This window comes from Salmo trutta, chromosome 2 (assembly GCF_901001165.1).
Source record: "Salmo trutta chromosome 2, fSalTru1.1, whole genome shotgun sequence".
Lineage (NCBI taxonomy): Eukaryota > Metazoa > Chordata > Actinopteri > Salmoniformes > Salmonidae > Salmo > Salmo trutta.
Genome location: NC_042958.1, coordinates 56,320,127 through 56,338,319, shown reverse-complemented (window position 1 = coordinate 56,338,319; position 18,193 = coordinate 56,320,127).

Below are 18,193 nucleotides of genomic sequence, written 5' to 3'. Positions count from 1 at the left end.
TATCATCTGTATACCACCCGTACCTTGTCACAACACAACTGATTGGCTCAAACGCATTAAGAAGGAAAGAAATTCCACAATTAACTTTTAATAAGGCACATCTGTTAATTGAAATGCATTCCAGGTGACTACCTAATGAAGCTGGTTGAGAGAATGCCAAGAGTGTGCAAAGCTGTCATCAAGGCAAAGGATGGCTACTTTGAAGAATCTCAAATATAAAATATATTTTGATTTGTTTAACACTTTTTTGGTTACTACTTGATTCCATGTGTGTTATTTCATAGTTTTGATGTCTTCACTATTATTCTACAATGTAGAAAATTGTAAAAATAAGGAAAAACCCTTGAAGGAGTAGGTGTGTTCAAACTTTTGACTGGTAGTGTATGTCAGAAACACTCTGTTTTGTAACAGGATGTCACGTATAGTCCCTCTCTGGCCTCTAGGTCACCAGACTACTGATTATTAAGCACACCTGTCACCATCGTCACGCACGCTATACTTATAGACACTCCCCTGGACTCCATCACCTCTTTGATTCCCTGCCCTATTTATGTCACTCCCTTTGGTTCCTTCTCCAGGCGTTATTGTTTCTGTTTCCGTTTCACGTCTGTGTGCTGTTAGAGTTTCTTGTTCCGTATTATGTTTAGTTTATTTATTAAATATTCACTCCCTGTACTTGTTTCCCGACTCTCAGCGCACATCGTTACACAGGACGTCTCGAGTCAGGCCCGCCAACAACGAGGGTTATAAAAACAATACGATCAAGTAGGCTACTCTATTGTTAATCATCTTTGAAACATATGACCACCAAGCAGAATGGGTATTAGACCAAACCTACATCATCTGTGGTTAAACCACAGAGGCAGAAACATTGTATGTCTGAGGGGACTGTTATGGAGTCTAGTTGATAGGTAATCGACTAGCTGGGCTGTACCCCTGACTCTGTGTGTAGGGATCCAACATATCATACTGAAACAGGGATCTGTGACCATGTTCTATTTCCTCAGGCGAAACCACATTGGGCTGCTGTTGTGTTCTTGCAGCATGAGGCTTCTTGTCAAGGGGTTGAGGAGAACAGATTATCATCACATCACACCATGACAGGCCTTACACAACGGATCACCATGGACGCAGACTTCTGTCTGCGCCTCAAGTTTATCCCGGGTCTATATGAAGCTGATGTCTTATATTCACTCTCCATCAAGAAGGATAAAGTGTGTGCATTCAGAAAGCTAAGTAAGGGCACAGAAAGCCCAGGATATACAGGTACACTTGCATACACATGCATGCACAAACACATACACACTTGTGTGTGTATAAGTGTACTGTATGTGTCACAGATGGGACCTATTTGCATGCCGACTAAGTAAAGCATTTTTATTGCTTAATTGACAGATCATGTGATTTTAACTCTGTGATATTGTGCACGTTCCTTTGCTCAGTCATTGCAGACGCATGCCAGATCTCACAATGCCTGGATAGATATTTTACGTATCAGCTAACCACATAATATGTTATAGCAATCTGGTGCCCAACGGCACAGTCGATGATGAGGCACGCAACCATTGGTTGATGCATGCAACGTCTGATTAGGGGAACGCTATCTTTAATTCTGTGTAAACCACCCATGTTTTTGTGTTCCAGGCAGACGCCCACAGGAAGGGATGCAGTCCAGAGGCATGGTGGCTCTATGTCTGGTGAGAGCACACAGCTAATGGAGTTTAAGCTTAAATGAGAACTTGAGGAAAATGATGCCTGCCTCCTGGTCTGCACCACATCCTATGCCCCTTTTGTTTTCTTTGATGTGTTGGTATGTTTTTGTGCGATTGTAACTAGCATGGTTTTTAAAGTAAGAAAATTATATTTATGGAACAGTGTATAGAAATAAAGAAATTGAACGGAATTGAGATAGATAGGCCAATACAGAGTGATACGGATTTGTGCTTCAGTAAGGTTGGCTTCTTAGCATATATTGCCATGGTTATCAACTGTGATACCAAAGAAGAAGAAGAAGAAGTGTGCTCATATATTCAACTTACTCCAGTGCCGCATGAACATTTTACGCTCCGTATCATCCCTTCCGTAGCCATGGGGGCAGTGTTGTGTAGGCAATTACATGTTTTAATTGTTTTATTTAACCTTTATTTAACTAGGCAAGTCAGTTAAGAACAAATTCTTATTTATGAAGCTTGAAGCTTGCTTGGTTCCTTCAATCAATCAATGAAATGTATTTATAAATCCCTTTTTACATCAGCCGATGTCACAAAGTGCTTTACAGAAACCCAGGCTCTGAGGTGTGGCCAGTCCTCTTCTTGCTGTGCCGGGTGGAGATTATAACAGAACATGGCCAAGACGTTCAAATGTTCATCGATGACCAGCAGGGTCAAATAATAATAATAATAATCACAGTGGTTGTAGAGGGTGCAACAGCACCTCAGGAATAAATGTCAGTTGGCTTTTCATAGCTGAGCATTCAGAGTTGGAGACAGCAGGTGCGGTAGAGAGAGAGATTCGAAAACACCAGGTCCGGGACAAGGTAGCACGTCCGGTGAACAGGTCAGGGCTCCATAGCCACAGGCAGAACAGTTGAAACTGGAGCAGCAGCATGACCAGGTGGGCTGGGGACAGCAAGGAGTCATCAGGCCAGGTAGTCCTGAGGCATGGTCCAAGGGCTAGGTCCTCCGGGAGGGGAGGGAGAGGGAGAGAATTAGAGGGAGCATACTTAAATTAACACAGGACACTAGATAAGACAGGAGAAATACTCCAGACATAACAGACTGACTCTAGCCCCCCGACACATAAACTATTGCAGCATAAATACTGGAGGCTGAGACAGGAGGGGTCGGGGGACACTGTGGCCCCGTCCGACGATACCCCCAGACAGGGCGAACCAGGCAGGATATAACCCCACCCACTTTGCCAAAGCACAGCCCCCACACCACTAGAGGGATATCTTCAAACCACCAACTTACTACCCTGAGACAAGGATGAGTATAGCCCACGAAGATCTCCCCCATGGCATGAACCTGAGGGGGGCGCCAAACCCGGACAGGATGATCACATCAGTAACTCAACCCACTCAAGTGACGTACCCCTCCTAGGGATGGGATGGAAGAGCACCAGTAAGCCAGTGACTCAGCCTCCGTAATAGGGTTAGAGGCAGAGAATCCCAGTGGAGAGAGGGGAACCGGCCAGGCAGAGACAGCAAGGGTGGTTCGTTGCTCCAGTGCCTTTCCGTTCCCCTTCACACTCCTAGGCCAGACTACACTCAATCATAGGACCTACTGAAGAGATGAGTCTTCAATAAAGACTTAAAGGTCGAGACAGAGTCTGCATCTCTCACATGGATAGGCAGACCATTCCATAAAAATTGAGCTCTATAGGAGAAAGCCCTGCCTCCAGCTGTTTTCTTAGAAATTCTAGGGACAATAAGGAGGCCTGGGTCTTTTGACAGTAGCGTACGTGTAGGTATGTATGGCAGGACCAAATCGGAGAGATCAGTAGGAGCAAGCCCATGTAATGCTTTGTAGGTTAGCAGTAAAACCTTGAAATCCTTGATCTGATCTATAGGTTATGCATCGTGACCTATTTTGCAATGATAACCAAATATAATCTCAGCGACTGTTCAAACAATAAACCGACATTGTAGCCTTATAGAAAAACGGATAGTCGTGCTTTTAAAAAAATCTGTCACTAAAAATGATGACATATTTTTTGCTGATATGAGAGCAAATACTTGTTGTACTGTAGGTTACACTGGCAAGTATATGAATACTTGCCAGGGCATATTATTTCTGTAAGGATCGATGCTGGTAGACACGAGAAGCAGGTACAGGGAGTGAACATTTAATTATCAACGGACATGGAACAGGACAGGACAGTGTCTGGACATGAACACATTACGACATTAATGCTGACACCGGGAACAAACAGGGGAGCAGACAGTTATAGAAGGAGCAATCAACAAAGGGAAGGAGTCCAGGTGAGTCCAATGAGCGCTGCTGCGCATAATGATAGTGAATGTAATAAAGGGCAGCCTGGCGCGCTCGAATGCCAGAGAGGGAGAGCAGGAGCAGGCGTGACAGTACCCCTCCTCTAGGGACACCACCCGGCGTCCCACCTGGGCGAGCCTGACGGGCCAGCCGAGGCATGGGCGCGGGACAAGCCGGCTAGAGCGTAGAAGCTCGACAAACCGGTAGAGGTGTGGGAGCCTGGCGATCCGGCTGAGGCGTGAAAGCCTGACGTTCCTGCTGAGGCGTGGGAGCCCAATGAAACGGCTGAGGCGTGGGAGCCTGATGGGCCGACTGAAGCATGACGTGGGGTGGGCCCCTGCCAAGCCCACCGGGGCAAGAAGACCTTGCGAGCCAGCTAAGGCGTGGAAGACCGACGAGCTAGCTGAGGCTACCTCGGCGACGGCACACGGACCCGACGTTACCAACCAAAACACAAAAAACACAAACGTCCCTGATGCTTCATATAGTGGTGTCAGCATTCTGTAAGGATCGACGTTGGTAGAGACGAGAAGCAGGTACAGGGAGTGAACATTTAATTATCAACGGACATGGAACAGGACAAGGACAGCATCTGGACATGAACACATTACGACATTAATGCAGACACCGGGAACAAACGGGGGAGCAGATAGTTATAGACGGGGAAATCAACAAAGGGAAGGAGTCCAATGAGCACTGCTGCGCGTACTGATTGTGACAGGTGTGCGTAATGAAGGGCAGCCTGGCGCTCGAGGGAGAGCGGGAGCAGGCGTGACAATTTCATTATGAATCAGATTATTTCAAATGTAGATGTGGGAAGCTAAAAGGCTAGCTAGCTTGCAGTGTTTAGCCAACTTGCTAGCAAGGGAAGACAACAAGACAAGAGACTCTTCTTTTGCTTTCACTGCAAATAAGACAAGAAAAACCAAGAATCCACCCTAAAAGGTATTTTGTTTAGAAGTAATATCTAGTTACAGGCTATTGTGAAATGGTAGAATCTGCTGTAGCCAAGTAGCTAGCCGTGGGATTTATTTTATCTGTGACCAAAACGTGACGTTAAATGTTTTACTGATATGGGAATGAATACACAAGCAGCATATCAAACTGGGATAGTCTTTTAGGTTACACCGGCAATTATAAGAATATTTGCTGGGCATATTTTTCAATTGCTAGCTTGCTATGTTTTTAGTCAGGCTAAAGCCAGCTAGCCAGGTTGCCAGATAGCTTTTACTAGCAGACAGTGTTTCCAACACTTTTTCAAGGAAAGTAGCTGTTGGTTGCTAAATTTTTAGCTCGAAGTCTCTAGAGGACATCATGACATAATTGTCACGTCCTGACCAGTGAAAAGGGTCATTTGCCATAGTAGAATGGTCAGGGCGTGGCAGGGGGGTTGTTTTGTGTGTTTTTTTTTTTTTGGTTCTAGTTTTCTATTTCTATGTTTCGTTTGCCATGTTTGGCCGAGTATGGTTTCCAATCAGAGGCAGGTGTCTTTCGTTGTCTCTGATTGGAAGCCATACTTAGGCAGCTTGTTTTCCTTTGGGTTTTGTGGGTGGTTGCTTTCTGTTTAGTTTGTTAGTATACCTGACAGGACTGTTTGACTGTCGTTTGTTTTTTTGTGTGAAGTGCTTCCATTAAAAGTAAAAGAAGAGCACTCAACACGCTGCGCCTTGGACTCTTCAATACGATGCCTGTGACAATAATAGTGATGACATAACGTTAATTTGTGCATGCACATATTTTTTTGTGATCTTTTTTAATACTTATGCTGTCCCACAGTCTCTCATGCAATGATCAGTTCTCCAAAGTAAAACTAAATAGAATGTTTGAAGGAGAACAAAAAAGAACTGATTAAATATATGTTTTAACTTTTTAACCACAAGGTACCAATTTAATAAATTCCCTTCACTCGCTGCTGCAGCAGACTGGAGAGGACCAAGAGGCAGGTGTACACACAAGCAGCAGCCGGCGGAGCCGCAGGCAGCACAGCGAGCACAGCCGAGTGAGCACACACACAAACAGAGAAGTAGCTAAATCAACCAAACGTGGCTGGGGCAACCTTAAAAAGTAGCTACATTTGTCACTATACTCTTTTACTAATCCAAGTCGCTGGATGGGTCTGAAAACTCTCTAAATCTAGCGACAAAGTCACTAAGTTGGCAACACTGTTAGCAAGGGAAGGCAAATCTTCCTTGTTTTCATCAAATTAAAAGACAAAACTAACACTTTGCTATCGCCCCCTTGTGAATGGGACTGGGACCAGCAAGGATATCATGGTCCCAAAAGCTGTCCGCTACTCCAAAAATCCCACTCCACCCATGTGCACGCGCACACCTCACACGTAGATCAACGGAGTAGAGCTTGTAGTAACTTTAAGACAAAGGGTCATAATAGTGGCCCTTCACACTTACAGTAGGTGTGATACCATGTGACCACACAGGACTAGAAAAGCATTGCTTCTCTCTCTCTTATCCTTGTACTCTCTGCCCTGCTCTGTGCTCAACAGCTCCTCAAGGGAGAAGAACCTCCATCTTCAGCAGGCCAACCACAGGTTCTGGACCTTCGCTTTTAATGTCAAGAACTGGTAAACTGATAAGTTAGGGAAAGTAACTTTTAGGGAATGGCGCCTGTAATCCAGTACATAAATTGGGATGGAAGAGCTCATGCATTAAACAGTCTCAGAAGAAGACATAAGACTTTAAAGAGCTAGTGTAGCCTGAACAGTAGATTTAAGCTAACTTTCTTCAAGGAAAGAAGGAGAAGACAATCGGAGTGCAATCTCCACAACTCAAGGAAGAGACAAAAGAGAAAGCAACGAGGAACGCAATCCAGAAGGGCCACAGCAAGGAGCCCCCAACACTGAGGAGAGGAAAAAAAGCACAGAGGAAACTCAACTCAGGACCAAAGGACAAACAGCCATCTTCCCTTTGGTCTCCTCCAGTCAGCCTAGCAGAGCCAAGGATCAACAACAAACACCTTGCTCTGATGGAGTATAACGTAATTCAATATTCAGATATTCTCCAGGCCTTTACTTCATGTCTTTCCCTCTATTAACTGCCTTTTCCCGTGATCATTCTCATTACGTTTGTAAATATTTTAATTAGTGTAATTAGATGTTGATCGTATAAAAAAATTGTGTTTCATTTTATTCTCCTACAAAGTGGGATCCAATTGATTCTCAACATATTAATTCCTTCAGATAAGTCAATTATTACTATTGTTCAATTTTTTTGTCTTATAGAGTTATTGCTAAATAACTCAGAAATCAGGTCTTCTTAGAATACCGTTTTTGTCCAATACTGGATGGGTGCCCCGTTTCATAGTAATAAGTCTACATAAGTCCATCAGTGCTTTAATTTTAACATAACAACCTCTTCTGTACTTATAGGGACTTCAATGTGCTTCATTCTATAGCTAGAGGTCTCCTGATATCTCCATGAGTGATAAGTATACTTTTTGTATTTATCTGTTGTCTACTACTGTGTTTTTGCTAGCTAGGGCCATCTACTTTAAGTGCTGCCTGTCTTCCCTGTAGTCCACTAGGCATGTGAACTGCTGACTGCTATTAACTTGCAGATGATTGTTGACACATCCAGCAGGATTAAGGGGCAGGGCAATTTGTGACTGTTGTTGTTTTGGTAATCAGTAGCTGTATTGGAAGGGGATTGGTTTCCTCTCTCCTAAGCAATTAGTACCGAGAGGTGTGCTCTTCACCTTTGCAAGGCAATTAGCAACTAGTATTAGTACTTCCGTCTCCCCTCTTTTCTCAGCAGAAGCTGTAAGTGGCGGTCTCGTTTCAAAACTGTAGCTGTTTACATACCACCACAGGCAGAGGCTGGCACCAAGATAGCATTGAATGAGCTGTATTCCACCATAAGCAAACAAGAAAACGCTCACCCAGAGGCGGCGCTCCTAGTAGCCGGGGACTTTAATGCAAGGAAACTTAAATCCTTTTTACCTAAATTCTATCAACATGTTAAATGTGCAACCAGAGGGAAAAGAACTCTGGACAACCTATACTCCACACACAGAGATGCATACAAATCTCTCCCTTGCCCTCCATTTGGCAAATCTGACCATAATTCCATCCTCCTGATTCCTGCTTACAAGGAAAAATTTAAGCAGGAAGCACCAGTGACTAGATCAATAAAAAGTGGTCAGATGAAGCAGATGCTAACCTACAGGACTGTTTTTCTAGCACAGACTGGAATATGTTCCGGGATTCTTCCAATGGCATTGAGGAGTACACCACATCTGTCATTGGCTTCATCAATAAGCGCATTGATGACGTCATCCCCACAGTGACCGTACTTACATACCCCAACCAGAAGCCATGGATTACAGGCAGCATCCGCACTGAGATAAAGGCTAGAGCTGCCGCTTTCAAGGAGCAGGACTCTAACTTGGAAGCTTATAAGAAATCTCACTATGCCCTCCGACGAACCATCAAACAGGCAAAGCGTCAATACAGGACTAAGATCGACTCGTACTACATCGGCTCTGACACTCTTCGGATGTGGCAGGGCCTGCAAACCATTACAGACTACAAAGGGAAGCACAGCCGAGAGCTTCCCAGTGACATCAGCCTACCAGATGAGCTAAACTACTTCTATGCTCGCTTCGAGGCAAATAACACTGAAACACACGAGAGCACCAGCTGTACCGGAAGACTGTGTGATCGCTCTGTGACTGTGTGATCGCTCTCCACAGCCGATGTGAGTAAGACCTTTAGACAGGTCAACATTCACATTTGATTTGATTTGAAAACTAAGACCATTGCCCAAAGAAAGACAGTTCTTCAGAATTAATCGAGGAAGGCTCCACACCACTTTCTCACTTTAGTATCTTACCTAGTTATTTTCCGATAAAATGTTGCTCTTTTGTAGCTTTTGGCATCTATGCGTGTGTTTTCTATACCTGTTCGGTCCTCTCCATGTAGGCTTTACAGATGCTCCCCACACCTTGGCTGTAACCCTTATAATTTAGTGTACCCTGCGCACACAACCCATGGGGAATTCCTGGTCTCTGGCAACATTTGGATCTGCCGATCTGCGGTCAAGAACGCAGAGTTCATCTTAGCCTATGCTGCCCTTCAGTCCCTTGACTTTTTGGCCCTGACCGAGACATGGATCACTCCAGAGAACTCTGTTACTCCAGCTGCTCTCTCTTCATCTGACTATGTTTTCTCTCATAGTTCGAGAAAATCTGGTCGTCGTGGTGGTGGCACAGGTCTAGTAATTTCTCCTAAACTGAGATTTTCTCTTCTCTCCCTCTCTCACCTGTCCATCTGCTCATTTGAATTCCATGCTGTCACTGTCACTGTAACATTGTTGTCATCCATCCCGCACCAGGTGTCCTTAGAGTTTCTCAGTGAGTTTGACATCTTGATAAGCTAATTTCGTGACGATGGCTCAACACTCTTGGTGACTTCAATCTCCCGACGTCTGCTTTCGATACATTTCTTTCCAACTCTCTTTCCCCTCCTTGCCTCTTTTGACCTCACCCTGTCCCAGTCCCCTCCCACTCACAAGGCAGGCAATACGCTTGACCTCATCTTTACTAGAGGCTGTTCGCCTAATAATCTCACTGCAACCCCCCTTTCAGATCTCTGATCACTACTTTGATTACTTTTCTGTCTCCCTTTCCTCCAACCCCAGCCACTCAGCCCCTACCCAGATGGTTATGCGCCGTCGCAATCTTTGCTCTCTATCTCTTCTTCTATTCTATCATCTCTCCCTTCTGCTAAATTCTTCTCCTTCCTGTCTCCTGATTCTGCCTCTTCGACCCTACGCTCCTCCCTTTCTGCATCATATGACTCGCACTGTCCCCTTTCCTCCCTGATGGCTCGGCCCTTCCCTCCTGTTCCGTGGCTGAGTGACTCATTTTGAGCTTACAGAACAAGGCTGCGGGCAGCTGAGCGACAATGAAGGAAAACTAAACTTCTGGAGGACCTATCATCATTTCACTACCTCCTCTCTACCTTCTCTTCCTCGGTATCTACTGCTAAAGCCCCTTTTTATCATTTTAAATGTCAAGCTTCTGCCTTTCACCCTAGGAAACTCTTTTCCACCTTCTCTTCCCTTAATCCTCCACCTCCTCCCTCTCTGCAGACTACTTTGTCAACCACTTTGAAAATAAGGTTGACTACATCCACTCCTCATTCACTCAGTCTATTGAATCCACCGGTCCCACTCACACAACTACCCTATGCCTTGACCTCTTTCTTCTCTCTCTCTCTCTGCGACGAGTGAGGTCCGGCCGCCTGACAACCTGCCCACTCGACCCCAACCCCTCCTCCCGTCTCCATACCATCTCCAGAGACCTTATCCCATTCCTCCATCAGCACATCCTTGACCTTTGGTTGCGTCCCATCTGATTTCAAAATGGCCCGACTCACTCATCAAGAAAACAACATTAGACTCATCTGACGTAAAAAACTACAGACCTGAATCCTTTTCTTTTCTTTCCAAAACACTTGCGCGTGCTGTCTCTGACCAACTTGCTATCTCTCTCAGAACGATCTTCTTGACTGTAACCAGTCAGACTTCAAGTTGGGTCCCTCAACCGAAACTGCTCGTCTGTGTCACGGAAGCTCTCCGCACTGCCAAAGTTGACTCTCTCTCCTCTGTTCTCATCCTCCTAGATTTATCCGCTAACTTCAACACCAACAATCACATCCCCCTCAGGGCTGGGCGTCTCAGGCTCTGCAGACTCTTGGATTGCATCCTACCTGGCAGGCCACTCATACCAGGTGACGTGGAGATGATCTGCAGCACGTACTCTCACTACTGGTATCCCCCAGGCTCCCGTCATATCTTCACATGGTCTCTCCTATCATTGCTATGCGGATGACACTCAACTACTTTTTTCCTTCCCCCTTATGACACCTAGGTGGCGACACGCATCTCTGCATGCCTGGCAGATATCTCCATTTGGACGTCGGCCCAACACCTTACCCTCAACTAGACGGAGCTGCTCTTCTTCCTGGGGAAGGCCTGCCCGCTCCAAGACCTCTCCATCAAGGTTGAGAACTCCACAGTGTCCCCCTCCCAGAACGTAAAGAACCTTGGCGTGACCCTAGACAACACCCTATCGTTCTCTGCAAACATCAAAGCAATGACTCGCTCCTGTAGGTTCATTCTCAACAACATCCGTAGAGTATGACCCTACCTCAGACAGGAAGCGGTGCAGGTCCTAATCCAGACGCTTGTCATCTCCTGTCTGGACTACTGTCCGAGCTCCCTGCTTGTGCCAACAAACTCCTGTGGAGCAAACGGAGACGTAAGTGCAACTTCCCCTCCCTACCTTCAGGCTATGCTCAAACCCTACACCCCAACCTGAGCACTCCATTCTGCCACCTCTGTTCTCTTGGCCCTCCCACCCCTAAGGAAGGCCAGCTCCCCCTCAGCCCAGTCCAATCTCTTCTCTGTCCTGGCACCAAAATTGTGGAACCAGCTTCCCCCTGAAGCTAGGGCAACAGTCACTGCCCATCTTCCGAAAACATCTGAAAACCTACCTCTTCAAAGAGTATCTTAAATACCCCCCCCCCACAAATACTTTTGTGAATTAACATTCACACTTGACTTTTTCTACCCCCTTACTTGCTCTGACCTTGATGATAGCTACACTATTGAGGAAAAATGTATATATATATATATATATATATATATATATACGCTGAACAAAAATAAACGCAACAATTTCAACGATTCTACTGAGTTACAGTTCATATAAGGAAGTCAGTCAATTGAAATAAATAAATGAGGCCCTAATCTATGGCTATCATATGACTAGGCATGGGCGCAGCCATGGGTGGGCCTGAGAGGGCACAGGCCTACCCACTGGAGAGCCAGTCCCGGCTAATCAGAATCAGTTTTGGCAAAGGAAAAAGGCTCACTAACACAGATGTAAACAAATTTGTTCACAAAATTTGAGAGAAATAAGATATTTGTACTAATGGAACATTTCTGCCATCTTTTATTTCAGCTCACAAAACATGGGATCAACACTTTACATGCTGCACCTAGCTGTCATAAGATGAATGCACTAACTGTAAGTCGCTCTGGATAAGAGCTTCTGCCAAACAACTAAAATGTAAATGTAAGCAACTTGAATGATAAAGTGACCCTTACAGAAGGCTTTGATGTTAAGGTATTGGTTAAAAGTCATTGCTGCAAATGCATTGATTTTAAGGTATTTATTTTGAAGGCATTGCTGTTCTGCACCTGTTCTCTCATGTGGTAGCCCTCTCTATCTCTCTCGCTTCCTCGCTCTCCCTCCTGTGAAGACATTGTGTTAGTGTGGAGGAGTGACTAGGGGCTGAATAGAGAAGAGCGGAGGTTAGCTACTGTTGTTACATAATCATCAAATCAATGCATTCCTCTAGCTTCTGTGGACACGACTGAGGCTCTCTGTTCCATACAATACTCCCAGGTGAAAACAGGAAATGAAATGTCAAATATGTAATGACATAATGTAATGATATATTGTAATGGAGCTGACAAACATTGGCATATCAGAAAGGACCTTGACCAGCAAGACTGGGAGAGTGAAAAACAGATTGTGCCTTTTGTTACTGTATATTTTTCCCTTATATACTGGGTATGAGTCATGATGTACTGTACAAACATCCATTTTACTGAGTGGGAGTTGGTCTTTTCAATCAACTGAAAGTTTTTTTTAAAGTAGTGCCACCAAATGCTGCGGAAATATTCATATGGTTAGTGTGTTGTTTAGACACGTATTTTAGAAATTCAGTGTGCAACTATGTGAAAACGTCAGAGCAAATGGACAATCAAGTTGTAAGAAACAAAGAATTGTATTGAATAGAAAAATACTGTAAGTGCATCACCGTGCCTAGCTCAATTGTACAGCTGAAGTTTCTAACACAGACCTGGATCATTCCTTATTCCATGACATTGGTTTTAAGTCAGTCAGAATTCATAAAGTCATGCTCCATGTTTACCTGTTAACCCATTTTCAGGTTGAGAGCAACAGTTTAATTTTAGAGCATCCAAATATAGGCCTTATTTCTTAGAAATTCCTAGAATGATGTCTAATGTACGCTATACGGCTACGGCAAAAATAAATAATGTCTCTACTTTCTACAGAGATAACCATCCTCTCCATATCGTCATGGCAACCATCTGATATGTCTGACTAGCTAACTTCATCCTTTTCTTTGTCAATATTTTTTTTATAGCCTCCCACCCTGAATAAACAGACCTCTCATTTCCTCTTGACCTTCATCCCATCTTCCAATGAAAACTCACCTTGAAGTTGACCTAGGATTAACCATGCAATATTTGAAGCCATGGCTGTTGTGTGTGACTTACAAAACTCCAAAAAGCCAGCTGTGTTTTACAGTGAAACATTAGTTAAACATTGTGGGAACACTTTCTATGAGCCACCAGTGTATAATGCATTTAACCAAGGTTACAAAAAGTTCTTGTTTTTAAAATCGTGGGATCTTAAATGCTACTCTTTTTGAAGCTATTGTATCTTAATTGGTACCAGACTGAGGTTGCAAAACTACAATCTCTCTCCTCTTATGGCTTTATGCTAAAGAAGACCCAACGATTACCGCTGGTTACATTACTTTGTCAGGACTACTTTAAAATCTTGGTAATTCAATACCTGTCCAAGAGATGGGCAGAGTGCATTATGCAACCACCCACGAGAAACAAAAGTAATCAGATTTCGCCCCCGCAATCAACATTAAAAAAGTCTTGGCTCTGGGCAGAAAGCATCTCTTGTCAGCTGCGTACCACAGTTTCGCGGAGCAGTTTTGCAGCTAATTTCCTATAATTCGAGGGGGGGGGGGGGGGGGGGGGGGTGGTGCACCATAGAAATCCTATTAAATTACCAGAGGGGCGCTGTCATAAATCCTTGAAGTTCCAGAATGGGGTGAACATGGCAGCCATATCGGTCAGGGAGAAATCCAAACCAGTCTAATTGGAATGAATGGCAATAGAGGCATAATACAGATTTTACTTATGCAGGAAAATTAAACAAAGGCATGTGATTTATCAGAAATTGTGTAATAGAATTATTGTCAACCTAAAATATTGTCATATAAATCATTTATACAGTTTACACAGGTTTTATACACATTTTCTGTATAAATAACCTGGTAGTAGACATTGGCAGTAGAATGGCTTTACTGAAGAGTTCAGTGACTTTCAACGTGGCACCGCCATTGAATGTCACCTTTCCAACAAGTCAGTCTGTCAAATTGATGCCCTGCTAGAGCTGCCCCAGTCAACTGTACTTGCTGTTATTGTGAAGTGGAAACATCTGGGAGAAACAACGGCTCAGCCACGAAGTGGTAGGCCACACAAGCTCACAGAACGGGACCCCCGAGTGCTGAAGCTTCATGAAATAGGTTCCCATGGCTGAGCAGCCGCACACAAGCCTAAAATCACCAATGCGCAATGTCAAGCATTGGCTGGAGTGGTGTAAAACTTGCCGCCATTGGACTGGAGCAGTGGAAACGCGTTCTCTGGAGTGATGAATCACACTTCACCATCTGGCAGTCCAACGGACGAATCTGGGTTTGGCGGATGCCAGGAGAACGCTACCTGCCCAAATGCATAGTGCCAACTGTAAAGTTTGGTGGAGGAGGAATAATGGTCTGAGGCTGTTTTTCATGGTTCGGGCTAGGCCCCTTAGTTCCAGTGAAGGGAAATCTTAACGCTACATCATACAATGACATTCTAGACGATTGTGTGCTTCAAACTTTGTGGCAACAGTTTGGGGAAAGCCCTTTCCTGTTTCAGCATGACAATGCCCCCATGTACAAAGCGAGGTCCATACAGAATTGGCTTAGAAGAGATCGGTGTGGAAGAACTTGACTGGCCTGCACAGAGCCCTGACCTCAACCTCATTGAACATCGACCTCACTAATGCTCTAGTGGCTGCAGAGTCCCCGCAGCAATGTTCCAACACCTAGTAGAAAGCCATCACAAAATAGTATAGGCTGTTATAGCGGCTCAGGGGGGACCAACTCCATATTAATGTCCATGATTTTGGAATGAGATGTTCGACAAGCACTTTTGGTCATAAAGTGTACTTATTTCCAATGATACAACAAACACCCATTGCTGGATTTAATGTTAACAAGTGTAACTTCTGAAATTGCTTTGATTGCCCAACATTTGGGATACCATTTGAGCATTGCAAACCGTGGTAATTCATCAAAGAAAATCTGTTTGTAGACTAGAGTCATCAAACAACATCCTTGAGAATCAATTTGTTGCTATCCATCGGCCAAACTCCTGCACCGAAAAGACAACAAAATGGTTTGTTTATTTCCCCTTTTCTCGTCACTGATTTGTCAAGATAGAACAAGGATAAAAGGCTGCTGAGTGTTTGTTTGGACCTGAAGGCTTGATATATCCAGGCATTATCTGATTTTCAATCTTTCCTCTGTTACACTCTGACGCATACATCCGGTTCCACTGCTGGGATGCAGTGATCAAAACTGGATATAACTGGGTTTCTCTAATTATAGTTCCTCCTTATCAGTTTCCTTGCTCTTCTTCTCAGATTTCCTGAGTTCAAAAATATCTTGTGATGTGGGCATGTAATTAAAACCTTACATATTCCATGATGCTACACTGAACAAAAATATAAACGCAACATGAAACAATTTCAAAGATTGTAACAAGTTACAGTTCATATAATGAAATCAGTCAATTTAAATAAATGCATTAAGCCCTAATCTATGGATTTCACATGACTGGGAACACAGATATGCATCTGTTGGTCATAGATACAATTTATTTTATTTTTAAATAGTAGGAGCGGGGATCAGAAAACCAGTCAGTATCTGGTGTGACCACAATTTGCCTCATGCAACTTGGCACATCTCCTTCGCATTGAGTTGTTGATTGTGGCCTGTGGAATGCTGCTCCACTCTTCAATGGCTGTGCAAAGTTTCTGTATATTGGCGGGAGCTGGAATACGCTGTTGTACACGTCGTTCCAGAGCATCCCAAACATGTTCAATGGGTGACATGTCTGGTGATTATGCAGTAGAGGTGGACACAGAACACGGGTTCCACGCGATTAATCCATCTATATTTAAGTAATTTAGAATACACTCTTATGCAGAGAGACTACAGTCAGTGCATTGAACTAAAATAGTTAAGACAACCACATATCACAGTCGCATATTGCATTACTGAAATTATTTTCAATACTTCCTAAACAAACACAATAGCCTACATATTTCTGCACGGAAAACTGAGCACGTTACAGGACGGGAGTGGTTTTTATCTGGAAGGGTACAGGAAAGTTCTTGAGGTTATAGAACTGTTGTGCGATCAGGACAGTACAGGAAAAAAAACAGACAACACGGGACAGGAATGAATTTTCACTCCCGTGTCAACCTTTATCATGCAGACCAAGGAAGATCTAGGACATTTTCCGCTACCAGGAATCGTGTACAGATCCTTTCGACATGGGCTGTGCATTATCATGCTGAAACATGAGGTGATGGCGGCGGATGAATGGTGCGGTAATGGGCCTCAGGATCTCGTCACAGTATCTCTGTGCATTTAAATTGCCATCGATAAAATGCAATTGTGTTCATTATCCGTAGCTTATCCCTGCCAATGCCATAACCCCACCACTACCATGGGGCCCTCTGTTCACAACATTGACGTCAGCAAACCGCTCACCCACACAACACCATACACGCTGTCTGCCATCTGCTCAGTACAGTTGAAACCGGGATGCATCTGTGAAGAGTACACTTCTCCAGTGTGCAAGTGGCCATTGAAGGTGAGCATTTGGCCACTGAAGTCGGTTACGACGCCAAACTGCAGTCAGGTCAAGACCCTGGTGAGGATGAAGAGCATGCAGATGAGCTTCCCTGAGACGGTTTCTGACAGTTTGTGCAGAAATTCTTTGGTTGTGCAAACCCACAATTTCATCATCTGTCCGACTCGCTGGTCTCAGACGATCCTGCAGGTGAAGAAGCCGGATGTGGAGGTCCTGGGCTGGCATGGTCACACGTGGTCTGTGGTTGTGAGTCCGGTTGGACATACTTCCAAGTTCTCTAAAACTACGTTGGAGGTGGCTTATGGTAGAAAGATTAACATGAATTATCTGGCAACAGCTCTGGTGGATATTCCTGCAGTCAGCATGCCAACTGCACGCTCCCTCAAAACTTGAGACATCTGTGGCATTGTGTTGTGTGACAAAACTGCACATTTTAGAGTGGCCTTTTATTGTCCCCAGCACAAGGTGTACCTTTGTACTGATCATTCTGTTTAATCTGCTTCTTGATATGCCACACCTGTCAGGTGGCTGGATTATCTTGGCAATGGAGAAATGATCACTAACAGGGATGTAAACAAATTTGTGCCCAACATTTGAGAGAAATAAGCTTTTTGTGCATGTGGAACATTTCTGGGATGTTTTATTTTGGCTCATGAAACATGGACCAACACTTTACATGTTGCCTTTATATTTGTGTTCAGTGTAGAAATCATATGCAGCCTTCTTTACAAGTTCAAACACTGGAATGTGTGATGCAATTTACACCTTGATTAGGCTGATAGAAATCCTAATTATTTAATTTCATGATTTTCAATTTGATTGTCATTATTTATATTTAACATACACATCTCAACTTCTAACGCGAGTGGAACAGGTGTAGCTTTGTGACAATGACCCCATGAGCAGCCGCTCACAGATTTGACAGTTGTGGTCACCTTCCCTTCACATTTCTAACTGTCAATTGTGATTGATAATTCTTTAAGTTTTACTGGTGGTGGTGGGGGGGGGGGAATAGACGGGGGTCCTGTGGGTCCTTTTTGATATTTTAGAATGCATTTCCTGCAATTCTACACAGTTTGACATGACTTATTATGCCTCTCTTGAGGGGTATTTTGAGGGGTATATGGAGGATTTTGAAAACACAATATAAGTGGAAGGATAAATGGAAAACTGATAACTTCCTGCATTTCAAGACAGAGGCAGACAGAAAAATGTATACTTTTACAATGGAATTCGACGCATTCTGCCATGAGGCAGAGTGAAAATATTGCAGTTTTAAAGTAATTGTTCAGTGAAAAGCTTACTTTTAAAAGTTCATATTCTGTTAACTCATAGCCAAATAATGTTGTTGACTGATCCTATACTCGTATCTGTGGCCAAAGCATATATTGCGAAAAACCTCACCTCAAACCCCACCAA